Below are 14,877 nucleotides of genomic sequence, written 5' to 3' on the forward strand. Positions count from 1 at the left end.
TAAGAACGGACCTCCAGAACAAATTAAGTTCTTAACCCGAGGTACCACTGTACCTATATTTATACCTATATCTTTTCTTTATCCAAACCAAAAGCAATTGTGTTTGCCTTTCTAAGTTTACATACTTAGGCAAAATTCCTCCGGACATAGGTAGCATTGCCTATGAAGCTATGCAAAGTTTCCAGGATGGCACATGAGCTTGAGAACAGGGTGGTGGTCATCTGTATCAGAAAATAGGAAGTTTGCTGCCCTCCCATTCTCATATTAGAAAACACCCATCTGTACATAAAAACATAAGAATAGCCTACAGGATCAGGCCAATGGCCCACCTAATCCAGCATCCTGGTCTCACAGTGGCCAGCCAGATACTTGTGGGAAACCGGGGAGTAGAATGTAAGCACAAGATCACTTTCCCATCCCATGGTTTCTAGCAACTGGTATTCAGAAGCATTGCTGCCTCCAGCTGTGGAGACAGAGCATGGCCATCATGCCTAGTCGCCATTGATCACCCTCTTCTCCATGAATTTGTCAAATCCTCTTTTAAAGCCATCCAAATTGGTGGCCATCACTGCCTTCTGGAGGCTACAGGAAGATGTACATTCTCTTATCTGACCTGGATCTTCCATCCTTCAGCTTCGCTGGATGTCTATGAGTTCTAGCGTTAAGGGAGAGGGAGAGGAAAAACCTTTCTCTATTCACTTTCTCCATGACGTGCATGATTTTAGAAACTTCTGTCGTGTGTGAGTTCCAAGAATTAGGGCTGTGTAGTTTAACATTTAGACTGGGCCATAACTCTTTTAGATAACAGTTTATTTTTTCTCAGTCGAGATATTTATGTGATTGCTAAGATACATGGCAAATTATATACACACAGAGACTTATTTTAACATTCTTGGAAACTCCCTCCAAACAAACCTAGGTCCCCTTGGCTCGCTGACTCAAGTTCTCAGACGAAAAAACTCTCTCTTCTTGCCAAGAACTGCCTTGTCTGTAGGATGAGAACCATTTTGACCATACCCTTTCTTTCTCCAGCTCCATGCCTCCTACATCACCCCCTGTTTGCTCAGGCTCTTGCTTTGCTTCTACCTTTAGACACCCTGTCCCTTGGCCAGCTTTCCTCCTGCACTCGATACTCTTTCCAACGTACAGCCATTCCTGATCTCAAGCTTCTTCATGCCCTCTTCTAGAGATGCCTGACGATTCACTTGGCTAGTATTTTACTGGCCTGATTCACCTTTCCCAAACCAATACAGAGATTGGAGTTCAGTTATCCTGTTTTTGTATCCCTCTACTTTTGTAAGTAGAGCTGGACCATAAAGAAGGCTGATCGCAGAAGAATGGATGCTTTTGAATTATGGTGCTGGAGGAGACTCTTGAGAGTCCCATGGACTGCAAGAAGATCAAACCTATCCATTCTTAAGGAAATCAGCCCTGAGTGCTCACTGGAAGGACAGATCCTGAAGCTGAGACTCCAATACTTTGGCCACCTCATGAGAAGAAAAAACGCCCTGGAAAAGACCCTGATGTTGGGAAAGATGGAGGGCACAAGGAGAAGGGGACGACAGATGGTTGGACAGTGTTCTCAAAGCTACCAGCATGAGTTTGACCAAACTGCAGGAGGCAGTGGAAGACAGAAGTGCCTGGCGTGCTCTGGTCCATGGGGTCACGAAGAGTCGGACACGACAAAACAACAACAACTTTTGTAATACTGTTCTTGGCTCAAAAAAACCGCAAAAAAACTTAAAGGAAAATGTGCAATAAAAAGGCAAATATGCATACACATTTTTTTTTTATTTAAAAAAATGTAGAATGATGCAGTGATGGGATGGGATGGACTTAATGAATGAAATCATCTGCAACATTGACATGAACCAGAAATAGACTGACCTGTCCCTCTTTTCTCATGAGTTTTTCCTAGCCTTCATTTGATTAATTTATTGTATTCCTATGGCACTCTTCATTCAAATGAATTCCAAAGCAGCTTACAAACAACAAATAAAAATAACATAATGGAACATCACAATTACAGCGTAAATCATTCAAAATAATTAAAAAGTCATCAAAAAACAACTGCAATATATAAAACACTATTGACAAATCACCAACTGAAATGTAAGCTAAGCATCACAATTACAGCAGAGTCATATTGTCTGATTAACAAATCAATATGGTATTTATAATCTATAAAACAATATTAACAACGTTAACAAAATAGTTAACAAAAAAGTAAGTTGTTACACTTCTGGAGTCCCTGTTTGCAACATACACAACAATATGACTTGCAGACACGCAACTTATAGGTGTTTCCTGTGTTGCATTGTTCAAGCCTTTTCAGCTACCCATGCCTCAGATTCCTGTTTCCCAATACATTTCCTGTTCTGTACGCTTCCTTCTAAAACCTTACCGCAGGATTATCTTAGCTTTCCGGCCTTCTGTATAAGCCTTTCCCAGATGTTATTGCACTACAGTTCCCATGATCCCTGACCATGGGGGCCATGCTTAGCTTGTAGTACAACAACTTCTGGGTCACATGGTTGGGCAATGCTGGCCTAGATTAGCTCTTCCAAATCCTTAGTCCTTCCTGCAAAACCATTCCTGTTTTTAGGCTTTGAGTGAGGTTTAATCCCAGCCAAACTGTTGATTTCTCTTCCCTCATACAAACGCACCTGCAAACATTGACTGTTTCCTGAACAACTTAAATATTCAAACTGTGAACACTCTGCACATCACATCAGATCAGCTAACCAGAGGTGCATTGGTTCTTACTAGCTGTGTCAGATTGAGCTCCATCTGCACACGAGAGCCATTTTTTTAAGCATTGTTCATAATGGGAGAACCCTTCCCTTGTTGGTGTGCACAGGACTAATGTTGACTTGGCACTACAGGGCCCATAAATTTGGGTGAGCTTGCTCTGAGAACTCTAGCCTTGAAGAAAGACACTGAACTCCTTTCCACTGCCCTTTAAGTCAGTTGTGAAATTTAATTAAGTGGTTCACACCAGCACACGGCAGGGCTGGCAATGAACACAGAAAAACATAAGCAGTTTATTTAGCTTTCAGAGGGTAAAAGGGGAGGAGGGAGCAGCTGTGGCAGACCCTCCAAGTGTCTATTTTCCAGGGACAGTCCCAGATTTCCAGAAGACATCCCGGTTTCTGATTTGATCCTGGAATGGCCCCGCTTTTCCTTTGTTGTTGTTTAGTTATTTAGTCGTGTCCAACTCTTCATGACCCCATGGACCAGAGCACGCCAGGCATTCCTGTCTTCCACTGCCTCCCGCAGTTTGGTCAAACTCATGCTGGTAGCTTCAAGAACACTGTCCAGCCATCTTGTCCTCTGTTGTCCCCTTCTCCTTGTGCCCTCCATCTTTCCCAACATCAGGGTATTTTCCAGGGAGTCTTCTCTTCTCATGAGGTGGCCAAAGTACTGGAGCTTCAGCTTCAGGATCTGTCCTTCCAGTGAGCATTCAGGGCTGATTTCCTTAAGAATGGATAGGTTTGATCTTCTTGCAGTCCATGGGACTCTCAAGAGTCTCCTCCAGCACCATAATTCCAAAGCATCAATTCTTCGGCGATCAGCCTTCTATATGGTCCAGCTCTCACTTCCATACATCACTACTGGGAAAACCATAGCTTTTACTATCCGGACCTTTGTTGGCAAGGTGATTAGGATGTCCCTATGTTCATTGAGTAAATGTTGGAGGGTATGGAGTTACGTGACCCCTGAGCCAAGGAGCTAAGAAACTATACAAACTTTAGAAGACATCTGAAGAGCTCTACATAAGGAAGTTTTGCCATTCTAAGAGAACAAGGGAAGCTGCCTTATACTATGTTGGACTATTGGTGCATCAGGTTCAGCGTTGTCTATGCTGACTTATGGCAGCTTTCTGGGGTTCAGACAGGGATAAACCTCCCATACTTGCACTCTGCAGTCCTGATGACAGGTCTCCCCATTCCATATCTGAATTATTATTATTTTTAAGAGCATACATCACTGTATTCTGCAAATCCAGCATCGCATGTGGTTTAACCGTTGTTTTCCTGCTCCTTTTAGACAGAGGCATAGGAAGGTCAAGTGGTACCCAATGTGGAAATTTTATTGTCACTCCCCCCCCCCCAACACACATTGAATTTATTTATTTATTTGCCTGCAAAAATGGTTTGACTTTATTTCATATTTTCTTACAAAGGAATGTGGATTCTGGGCCTCTGACTGTGGACAGATACTTAAATCTACAGGATGGATTGTGTTTTGGCTTGTGTTATTTTATTTATGTGTATTGCTTAATTATTTAATAAAATGTATTTTTTTAAAAAAAACCTACAAAAAACAAACAAAAAAAAACCCCACAGGAATAAAATCAAGAAAAATTAACAGTCTTGACCCTGCTCCACTGAATTGAAATTTCAGCCTTCACAACATATGAAAATGGCCGAGTAAACAGCTTTTTTTCATGGAGGAGGGTCGAGATATTAACTGATAAGCACAAAATTTCATATATAGCTATATAATCCCCAGTGTAGTAAGATAAGACCTTTGGAGCAGGCATTTTCAAAAAAAAGTTTTTATGAACTGCGCTAGTAGGGCAGTAATTGCTCCTTGAGAATTTGTCAACCCCCCCCCCTCCGTTATGGCACCTGGGGCAGACCCCCCCCTTCCTACGCCCCTACTTTTAGATTCTTTGTCCCAACTTCATACAGAGACTTGACAGTGTATCTGGCAAGACTTTGGCCCAGCCACGTAAAGTCCTGCCTTTTATTTATCGCTGTGTCACACAGCTATTGGAATGATTGGCTGAACCCTTCAAGAGCTTGTTTTCTTCTTAATCCGGGAGGGCCAAAGTTTAATGGGATCTCCGTCTTTATTTACATGCTTTGGGAATGAGAAACAGATTGCAGAACTAGGCAAGAGGCAGGCAGGGAATGGATCCAAAGAGAAATCGCAGAGCTGTCACTCGTTTGTGCTGGAATACCCTCCTGACATTACACTATGGACATTTCTGTGTCCTTGTAATTCCTGTACTGAATTACCTGGGAGAACTGGAACGCAATTCAACTTATTTCCTTACACTCATATATTGTTCCTGTCTTCCATCTTGCAGCTCAAGGCAGTGCATGTGTGGTTGCCAGGTCATAGCTGTCAACTTTCCCCTTTTCTTGTGAGGAATCCTATTCCTAATAATAATAAGAAGAAGAGTTTGGATTTGATATCCCGCTTTATCACTACCCGGAGGAGTCTCAAAGCGGCTCACATTCCCCTTTCCCTTCCTCCCCCACAACAAACACTCTGTGAGGTCAGTGGGGCTGAGAGACTTCAGAGAAGTGTGACTAGCCCAAGGTCACTCAGCAGCTGCATGTGGAGGAGCGGGGAAGCGAACCCGATTCACCAGATTACAAGTCCACCGCTCTTAACCACTACACCACGCTGGAATTTCCCTTTAAAAAAGGGAAACGTCGACAGCTATGTGCCAGGTGATCACCCCACCTAGGCACAGACCAGACAGAGGCGTGCTTTAATCCAACAAGATGGTGGCCTCACATGCTTTCACATAATCCTCTGGTTATGTATAGTTTCACTTCTCTTTCGGTTACTCCTAGCTTTCACACTTTTCCTTCACCCCATCTTTCAGGCATAAAGGGCTGAGGCCATGCAGGGCCTTAAAGGTCAGCACCAACACTTTGAACTGTGCTCTGAAACGTACAGGGAGCCAGTGTAGATCCTTTAGGCCTGGTGCTATATAGTCCCAGTGGCTGCTCCTAGTCGCCAGTCTAGCTGCCACATTCTGGATTGGTTGTAACTTCTGAGTCGCCTTCAAAGGTAGCCCCCCAAACTGCACATTGAGGTAGTCCAAGGGGGAGATAAGCAGAGCACCTACCCCTCTGGCGAGACAATGCCCAGGCAGGTAGGGTCTCAGCCAGCATACCTGATGGAGCTGGTGTGTTTTCCTGAGCTAGCATGGTAACAAGTACAGTGGTACCTCGGGTTAAGAACTTAATTCATTCTGGAGGTCCGTTCTTAACCTGAAACTGTTCTTAACCTGAAGCACCACTTTAGCTAATGGGGCCTCCTGCTGCCGCCGTGCCGCAGCTGCGTGATTTCTGTTCTCATCCTGAAACAAAGTTCTTAACCCAAGGTCCTATTTCTGGGTTAATGGAGTCTGTAACCTGAAACGTCTGTAACCTGAAGCGTCTGTAACCCGAGGTACCACTGTAAAAGGGAAGACAATTAGAAACACGAGCAAGGAACTGGTTAAAGCAAGTCCAGACTGAAAGGTAATGTAAAATTGAGAGAAAAGTGGCAAGGGGAGTTCCTCTGCTACTGGGATGGGAACATCTGTGGCCCTCCAGATGTTGTTCGACTCCCAATCCCATCAACCTCCAGCCAGTATGGCCAATGGTCAATGTTGTTGTTCAGCAACATTTGGGAGACCACAGGGTCCGACCTCTGCTTTGTGATTGGTCTTGGGATCTACTTCGTTCAGTCTTTCCATTGGTAGCACTGACAACTAAAGGGAAAGTCCTGTTGGAAGGGAGAGACATTCACTTCACAGGCAGAGGTTTAAAATTAGCAAAACAGAAAGTAAAGGCGCACTACCCTAATCTTAGATTTGCATTCCACAGATCATTTTATACAATGGGAGGTAAGTTCTGGTGCAATGTACGGTATTTCCCACTGAACATGGTTAAGACTCTGCTACATTGCTAATAATGATCTTTGTGATCTGCTGGTGATTCAGGGGCACTGTGTGAAAAACAGGAAGAAAGGGGGAAGAGGAACTATGAGTTTCCTTTTTAAAAAGTAATTTTGGAATGAGGTGTGCTATGTATGTGCAGGACAGATACGGAATTGTTTGCCGCTTCGAAGATGCCGGAAAGCATTGGAATACTGTGTTTAGTTTGGGTCTGTGTTCAAGAATACAAACAACTAAGAGGAACAGCTAATAAGGAACAGATTCTGTAATTTTAAAAGTACTGTAATTGTGTAATAGTTCTGAGAAACATTGAGGTTGCTTGGAAGCTTATCAGACGTTCCTCAGTACAGTGGTACCTCTGGTTAAGTTCTTAATTCATTCCGGAGGTCCATTCTTAACCTGAAACTGTCCTTAACCTGAAGCACCACTTTAGCTAATGGGGCCTCCCCCTGCTGCTGCGCCGCCAGAGCACCATTTATGTTCTCATCCTGAAGCAAAGTTCTTAACCTGAAGCACTATTTCTGGGTTAGCAGAGTCTGTAACCTGAAGCGTATGTAACCCGAGGTACCACTGTAGTGGAAGCCATCGCCTTGCAAAAGGTAGCTCACAAGCAATTTTCCTTGCAATACATAGTTGAAAGGAAATTCTGGCCATGTTCTGGAGCGCTGCGAAACCCTAGAATCTAGAATCCTCTGTATCATGTAGAAAAGTCAAAGTGGAAAAGGTTCCAGCTGCTCCATGAATATTTGAAGACTTTCCAGTAATGGGTCTAATCCAAAAAGAATATAATACTCTGCAAATACAGTAGGCTTGGAGAACTGCAGCGTAACCTTATATCCGTTGACTCAGTGACAAGCTCCACTATGTTCAATAAGGCTTGCTTTCCAGATAAGCAAACATAGGACTGCAACCATTAGCAAGGCTGAAGGTGAAAGTCAACACAAGTACACATTAACAACATAAAGTGGTGGTTAATAAAATTCCGAACGGAAATCAAGATGGTCGTTTCTAATGCTCACATGGATAGCACGTGGGACTATGCTCAGAAAGATTATATAAGGTGAACTTGTAATAAATGAATAATAAAACGTTATCTTTGGAGTCCTGGTGGACAGGTCCAGCCAGTATAGTTAAGGGCCTAACTGACTCTTGTCCTGCGGTTTGCAGAAGGAATTGTCCCCCAGATCAAACAGGCTGGTGGCTCTGGTGGTTTTTCAAGTTCTCCTAGAGCACAAGGCACAACTTGCCAGCACGTTGGTGCACATTCCTTAACCCCTCTATGATCCTTGTGTGACAGAGAAATCTACCTCGGACATAGCTCTCCTTTCAGCAGGGATGGAGGGGAAACCTGATTCTGTATACATTTAAAGTCGAATGTATCAAATCTGCACTTTCTGAAACAGTATGTGAACTGATATGGCTGACCTTCAAAATTAGCAATTATCTCAATTTTGCGGTGCGGTTCTACCAGTGTATATATTACAGTGGTACCTCGGGTTACAAATGCTTCAGGTTACAGACTCTGCTAACCCAGAAATAGTGCTTCAGGTTAAGAACTTTGCTTCAGGATGAGAAAAGAAATTGTGCTTCGGCGGCACGGCAGCAGGAGGAGGCCCCATAGGCTAAAGTGGTGCTTCAGGTTAAGAACAGTTTCAGGTTAAGAACGGACCTCCAGAATTAATTAAGTACTTAACCTGAGGTACCACTGTAGTGGGAAAGTATGCTTAAAAATGAAAGTATTAGTGAAAATAATGTACACAAATACATATGAGGGAATATTGTAAATAAATGCGACTTGTCTCAAATTTTACCCCTGAAAAAGAGGATGTGTCCTGGAAAAAGAGGACACGTGGTAACCCTCCTTAACCAGCACAGTAGCTCTGTATTCTCACAGCATACAACCTAGTGGTTGTATAGCACATTAAAGTGTTGAAAGCATTTCAGATAAGTGATTTCAGCAATCCCTCCAACCCGATAATGTAAGTCGGCACAGTATTATTATCTCCAGATTGTGCGGAATTAAAGCAATTGAACACCTTGCCAGGGAAAACAGCTCTCAGTGTTTGCCTTTCCAATCTGTTTCTCTCTCTCTTCCTTCCTCCCTTCTCTTTCACCAGCAGGACTGTTGTTCACCACAGCTCTTCCTTCCTTCTCCAAATATCATGCCTACAGTATTGACATAGAAACCATTTTGGTCAGCAATACACTGGTTGACTCTCTGAAAATACACTGGTTGACTCTGGGAAAATGTTTTCCCTCAGCACTGCCAGACTTCAGAATGCACAGAGTGTGTGGAAATCAAGATATTTGCTCCATTTGTCCTTTGATTTCTCTCTGGCTTTGACCCAGAACCACATGAGAGGCTTTCTCTTTGCAATCCTGGATGTGTTTTGTGCAATTGCAACCCTGTTGTTCCTGGTGCAGTCTGAGAAATTTTTGCGGAAGGTTGTGGGTGGGGGAATTTCCAAATGTCTCTTAAGAAATATTTTCTGCGTCCTGAAGTTTAATGACTAGCTAAGAAAATAATAACAATTCTCTATTCCCTTTCTTTCCCCCTCCTTTTAATCAATAAGCCCCTGGAATAGTCTCCATGCCCCCTAAGGGTCACTTCTAGCAAAACTATCTAAACAAATTGCTGCTCTCTGAAACCTATTTTGCAAGTTTATCTCTAGCATCTGAGACTGTGGATCCCAGGATTGGCTATTTCACGTACTATTTATTTAATGTAATTTATGAATTGCTTACCATGAGACTTTATGCATGTATTGATTTAATTCATATGCTGGCTTTGCTGCTAAAGGAGCTCAGGGCAACAAAGAACATGTAATGAAACAATAGAAATATATTAAAAAGCATTAAAATATAGAAGAAGACTGGGAAAGGTCTCAGTCGGCTTATTGGGAAAGGAAGGTCTCCAGAAGGCAACAAGGAGACAAAAGAGACCCTGCATGTCTAATGTTTGAGGGGATGGGATTCCAAAGGGTAGTTGCCACAACACTAAATGCTCTGTTTTGTTCAAAATGGACCTTGTGGTGAGAGAAAGAAGGCCTCCTGCAGATATCAGCCTCTTTCCCTCAAACCCAGGGCTGGCCATACCATTAGGCAGAGTGAAGCAGTTGCCTCAGGTAACAGTTGCTAATGGGTATGGAGGTGCTGGAGGGCATGGCTGGATGTGGACCTGCCTCTACACCTCCTAAACTATCCTGCTCGCCAGGTACAGTGGAGAATGCCCTGCAGATATATAGCTGTCCTGTCACCAGCATTGATGTAACATGTAATTACCAGTTGGCTTTTGTTATATAGAAAGGGGGAAAGGGCCGCCATCTTGTCTTTCACCTCAGGCAGCCAACTGTCCTGCTCGAACCTGTCCAACGTCACAGGGTCTGTAGCGCCAAGAGTGGCCAGGCTCACAATGAAGAGGTTATGTGGAGAAAGGAGCGACTGTGGATGTAGCTTGCCACACAAGAATGCAGCTCCGCCTACCAGAATTCCCTCACAACTCTCAAAGGCGCACACAAGCTGAGGCCCATCCCCTTTTGCCTCTGGCCAGACTAGACAGCGGTATGCCATGCGCAGAGTTAACTGTGTGAATGCAATGCCCCATGCAGGACTCAGCATGAAGTGGCTTTTTGTATGCTATTGCCAAAATAGTTTGGTCAGTGCGTGCAGCCACACATACACCAGTGGCGTATGGTGAATTATTATTTTTTAAATTTTATTTAACATAATTATTACAAAATATAAGCAAAATATTGCAAATACATGTTGTTGTTTAGCCGTTTAGTCGTGTCCGACTCTTCGTGACCCCATGGACCAGAGCATGCCATGCACTCCTGTCTTGCAAATACATACATACATACATACATACATACATACATACATATTTCTTCTTTGTTCTTTTTTATATATGTGTGCTCATCTGAAATATGTATGCAAATACATACATACATATTTCAGATAAGCACACATATATAAAAAAGAACAAAGAAGAAAAAAGGAAGAAAAGAAGAAATAAGGAGAAAAAGAAGAAGAAGAAAAGTTGGAAGAATTTCTTCCAAATTTGTTCTACAAATACCTCAATAATAAAATTTCATTCACTGACTTCCATCGCTTACACTGCACTTTCTATATACATTTTAAGCAAGATTGTATCTGTTATTCTGTATTTTCCCCATACAATCTCACACAAATATTCTAATCAATAGGTTTTCTAAATCTTTCATAAATCTATTCTAAACACAACCAATACCTTACATTTAATCTTTTTCTACATAAATAATCATTTAAACATTTCCATTGTTTCTGGATTATACTTCTGGTGAATTTTTTCTAGGGGAGCTCTTAGGGCCAGAGGCGTCAGCTTGTGAGGTTGCACACATCAGCATCGCACCTCCCTCCCTAAGCCAGACAGAAACTTCCCAGGCTTTGGGAAGGACGCACCAAGCTTCCGACAGGATGCTCGAGCCCTCCACCTCCTTCCAAAAGCCAGGAGGGCTTTGGGAAGATGGCGGGAGGGCTCTTGGATCCCGCTGGATTGCGCCTCCCTCTCTGAGCTGGACAGAAGCTTCCCAGGCTCTGAGAAGGAGGCACCAGGCTTTAATATTTTAATACTCTAGGTTACTGGGAACATTTAAGGGACTACCCTAGTCCGCTGACCTCACACACAAACAAATCCCTGCTGGGTTCCAACTGTGACCTCACTCAGCTTGCTCGATGTGTGACACCACCGTCAACTTGGGCAGTGCTAGCTCAATTCCAGACCACAGCTCTTTTCAACAACGACAACAATCAGGGCTGTTTTTCAGCTGGAGCTCACCGGCTTTCAGCTCTGGTACCTCTTGGGTGAGTGCCATTGCCGTTCCAAGAGAACAAGGGAGAAATTAATGGTAAGCTCTGGCACCTCTTTTTCTAGAAAATTAGCACTTCTTATGTAGGCTACAACAGCCACAAGAGTCTTGTTAGCACAAAGATGGAAGAACGAGGAAATTCCAATGAAAGAACAATGGCAGGAAAAAATGATGAGCTATGCGGAACTGGCCAAGTTGACATATACTGTAAACTGTGTGACAAGGACAATCGTGACTTCGAGGAAGAATGGGAACTTTTCATAAATTATTTAAAAAGACAACAAAATGATTTGGACTCCTTGGCAGGTTTTGAATAAACATACACAAATTTATTTGTTGGATATATAATAAATGATATGTACAATTTTACAATATGCAATGATATGTACAATTTTACAATATGCAGAGGATAATATGTGTAAAGAAACCGGAGAGAGGAGCTGAGGGAAGTCATTGGGGGGGGAGGGAGGGGAGGGGATAAAAAATGGGGTAAATGTAAATGGATATATTGATTGATAATTTGGTTGTTAAATATATAGAGAGAGAAATAGCTCTTCTTCTTCTTCTTCTTCTTCCTCTTCCTCTTCCTCTTCCTCCTCCTCCTCCTCCACCTCTTCCCTGTCCATCTGGCTGGGTTGCCCCAGCCACTCTGGCTGGCTTCCAACACATTTTAAAGCACATAAAACATCTCCTGCTGAAGTGGAAGAGAAGCCAGCTGCAACTTCCGCCATTGCCCTTCATGTCCCTGCTGTTTCCCTGCCTCTTCACCTGGAGCACACCTGGAGACTGCTAACAACTGCATTAATTGACAAGGAGGTAGAAAACTGGACTGTGCTGGAGGAACAGCTGGGAAGGAGATGTGGCCTTCAAACAGTCATGTCTGAGCACCGTCAGGTTTCACCGCAATTTTGTTCCCTTTGGAAACTTCTTTTTTTTTTTTAATGATTTATTTCCTCTTCCTCAAAGGGTGTCTTTTATTAGGTGTAGGACAAGAACAGGCAAGTTCTGAACCAATGAGCGTTTGAATGCAAGCATTCAGTCAACAAGCCAATTGTTTTTCTTTCCTGTTTGGCAATGCTATTTAGTGAGACTCAGCTGGAGAATCTCTGCTTTAGGCATTATGAGAGAAATAGATCATAACTTTATAGCATCACTGGTACAGCTTTCTAACAGCAAGAGCAAATAAAAGATAACTGGGTCAAGAACCTGCAGGTGCTTATATTCAGAGACCTTCCTTTTCAGAAATGATGGGGAACCACTGAGACTTTTAGACAATTTTATAACACTGCCGTAAATATATGTGTGTGCGCAGAATTTTTTAACAACATTGTAATAAGACTTGATGCAACCTGAAATTAATATCAGGCAAAATGGGAAAGGAAATTAGATGTTGTCAGGGGTTCAGAAGGAGAGACACAGGAGGGGGAGCAAATGGAGAGTGAGGAGGAGGAGTACGAGGGGGGCGCAGGCAGTGACAGTGGCCAGAGTTATTCCACAAGCCTCTCTAGCGAATCGGAGGACTCACAGAAGGGAGCGCCGGTGGCCAGAGTGAGGGGGGCTCCAGGGGGGAAGCCCCAGGAGGAAGGGGCCAGCGGGGAGTCCCTGAGCAGCAGTTGGAGATCAGGACCAGCGTCTCCACCAGAGCGCAGTGGGGAGGGGGAGTCCCAGGAGTCGGGACCAGTGTCCTCACCACCAGAGGGAGGAGAGGAGTCAGGTTTGGCAACGCCCACATCAGGAAGCGGGGAAACGGTCAGAAGGAAAGTCACCGGCTGGGCGCGCGCGCCAAGTTCAAATGTACAGGAGCGCGGCACAGCGGGGAGCCCGGGAAGGGAGCCAGGTCCTAAAGCCCGCCGGAGGGAGGGGCAAGACTCAGGAGGCTCAGCGTCAGAGGAGTCCAGGAAGGAGGGAACCCCAGAGGGCAGAAGGACCCAGCGAAGGAAAGAACAGCGTAAGAGGTGGAGCCGGGCTAGAATCTTAAACTGGTGTGGGTGGAGCAGTGAGTCAGAGGGGACTTAGCCGGTCTAGCGTCGAGACGTGGGTCTGCGCGCCCAGAGCTTTGAAATGGAAACTAAACTTTAATAAAGACTTTTGTATATAACATCCACTGGGCGTTGGTCCTCTGTGAGCTGGGACCTAGCGGCAGTCCTGACAGATGTGAATATCCTAAATGAAAGCTGGACTTCACTATGATGCCTTGCAGATATTACAGTATGCTTAAACCTTAGAGGAAAGCTGTTATTAAAATCCCAGTGTCATTGGCATCTCATTTCATCTTGATGGAATAAAACTATATTTGCATTATTTCAAGTACAGTGGTACTTCGGGTTAAGAACTTAATTCGTTCTGGAGGTCCGTTCTTAACCTGAAACTGTTCTTAACCTGAGATACCACTTTAGCTAATGGGGCCTCCTGCTGCCACTGCGCCATTTCTGTTCTCATTCTGAGGTAAAGTTCTTAACCTGAGGTACTACTTCCAGGTTAGTGGACTCTGTAGCCTGAAGCGTCTGTAACCTGAAGCATCTGTAACCCGAGGTACTACTGTACAGGAAAACAGGTGAAAGAATGTATCCATGTCTTTGGGAATGTAAAATTTACAAATGATAAGAAATGAAGTATCAAGGGAGTGTGAATATCAGCTTTCATTAGGACCACTTTATGTTCTTTAACCTTGATTCATCATTGAGTTGGCAAGTCCCTTTGCTTTCTGATGGCTGGTATCTCTCTTTGGCTGGGATTTCCTTATGGTCTGTTCATTGGTTCAACATGTCTGCCTGATTAAGTACTAGTTTTCTTCTTGAAGTGCTCTTGTGAGCATGGAAGCACACCAGGAGTAGAATGGCCGTGGGCGGGTGGCTGGGACTGCCATGTTCACTGAGCAGGGAGATAGCAGAACATTAACAAAGTAGGAACTTGCCCAGAAACCTGTTCAGGCAAACCAAAATAAAATACAGCTTCCTCTCAAAAATTCACACTATCCCCAATGTTGTGATGCAGTTCTACAACAACAACAAAGTAGTAAAATGTATACATTAGGGGAAAGTGTGCACAAAAAGCACTTATCAGCTAAATAACATACACGAGCTACTATATATTATGGAAAGTTGCTTTTCTTTATGCATTTGGACACCTCTTAAAGACCTCCTAACCAATTTTTTCAGGAGGATTCCTGAGATGAAGGAGCAAGATATAATTGGAACCAAAATGACAGACCAAGCCTTTCAAAACTGCACTCATTTTAAAACTCCACTGATGTCAGTTTCTTAGAATTCCTCAACAGCATCTGGTATCAGCCTGCAAGTGCATTGTAGCAGGGGAAATTGTTTGTGGAAAACTTTTTTTTAA

This window comes from Podarcis gaigeae (genome assembly GCF_964106915.1).
Source record: "Podarcis gaigeae genome assembly, chromosome: 17".
Taxonomy (NCBI): domain Eukaryota; kingdom Metazoa; phylum Chordata; class Lepidosauria; order Squamata; family Lacertidae; genus Podarcis; species Podarcis gaigeae.